The sequence below is a fragment of the Poecilia reticulata genome, linkage group LG16 (assembly GCF_000633615.1).
Source record: "Poecilia reticulata strain Guanapo linkage group LG16, Guppy_female_1.0+MT, whole genome shotgun sequence".
NCBI lineage: Eukaryota > Metazoa > Chordata > Actinopteri > Cyprinodontiformes > Poeciliidae > Poecilia > Poecilia reticulata.
In genome coordinates, this window is record NC_024346.1 from 19,198,545 (window position 1) to 19,200,080 (window position 1,536).

The following is a 1,536-nucleotide window of genomic DNA, read 5'->3' on the forward strand; positions in this document are numbered from 1 at the left end:
GCCTCCTCACCCTGACTCTCATACTGATAGGAGGAACCACAGAGCTCTGTTAGGTTAAAAGCTCATCTTCTGAAGTTGGGATATTTTTCCTCCAACAGGATCCAAAGGAATCACCTCAAACCAGATGTTAGACTGGATTTTATTTCAATTTCATTTGTGAATGTTAGCTTCCCATTTTCAAAAGTGGAGCTATAAAAGGTTTAAAAAGGTTATCATTTTGGAGAAAATCTGATCAACATCAATATTTCCACTAAATAAGAGGCAAAACAAATTTGTTTGATAAAGGAAAAGCATCAGACTCTGAGCTCAAAGCACCAAACTATATCAGACAATTAATTTAATTTCACATAATTATCGCGGTAGAAGCCATTTGTTAAATACTTAATGAGACATATTTACCGTGTTTGCTGTTTGTTGTAAATGACGTATACTCAAAGAACGAGGTAATTAGTCCAAGTTTGTCGTTGATTGAACGTTCTGAAACTACAGCGGCTGTGATGCACCAAGACAAAGGTAAAATAACCTGAACAGCTGATCAACTCAAAACCACTCGCACCTTTTTACTCTCCGTCTCTGTCATTTAAGCACACCCGTTGCTATGGCAACCTCCTGCGCTCCACAAGCCGTTACAGTCCGTTACAATATTAGGTTTGCAGGCTTGATATTTATTTTGCGAGCCTCCCTGAACACAGCGGTGGTTGATTAGTTAATTTTAAACTCCTGCTCTGCTAGTTATTTTGATAATGGAACCGAAACGCACAGAACTGCGCAACGCCTTGTTGAAACAATAATCACTGAGATTATTATTGTTGTTGGGTCATTAATTTGAGCACGTTATGTTGATTTTGTTGTTGTTGTTCTTTAAGAACGTTTTGATAAGGAGCCAGAGAGGAGGAAGTGCTGGTCTCAGCGTTCTGGCGGCGTTCAGTTTATCATCTAATGTCGAGATCGATTCAAAACCTTCCGCGATCGACATATTGCAGCCCTGCTCTAGCAAAGCACGAACAGTTCAGAAACAATATGGAATGAGAAAAAAAGCTATTTGGGTGTTTACACGACAACGATCCAACAAAAACGAAACTTCTGTTCCGTTTTTGTTTGATCGTTTACACGAAAACGTTTTAATTACGATCTGTGTTTACACAGTAACGGTACACATCGAAAACGTGTAATTGCTCTTGCTGCGCCTAGTTGGTGCTAGGTTCTTTGAAACTTGAGTGCTCATGTGTTTAAAAAAAAGTTCAACTTGAAGGCATGTGGATTCGCGTTTCCCTATCAGGTACCGTTCTCCCATAGATTGGGAGAAAACACGCATTGTGAGCGTCTGATTTAGGGCSCATGCAGTTGGAAAAAGTGGGATAACTTTGCTGAAACACGTTGTTTGAGCTTTCACGGTGTCTGTAGCGAGCCCCGGACTGGAAGCTGTTTATTGTTTTTACCTTGGAATGGCCAATAGTCTGTTTTTCCTATATCAATTTGATAATAGGAGCTCCCACACTTCCCATATCCGTGTCCCCTGTCACCTTTTTCAGCAGT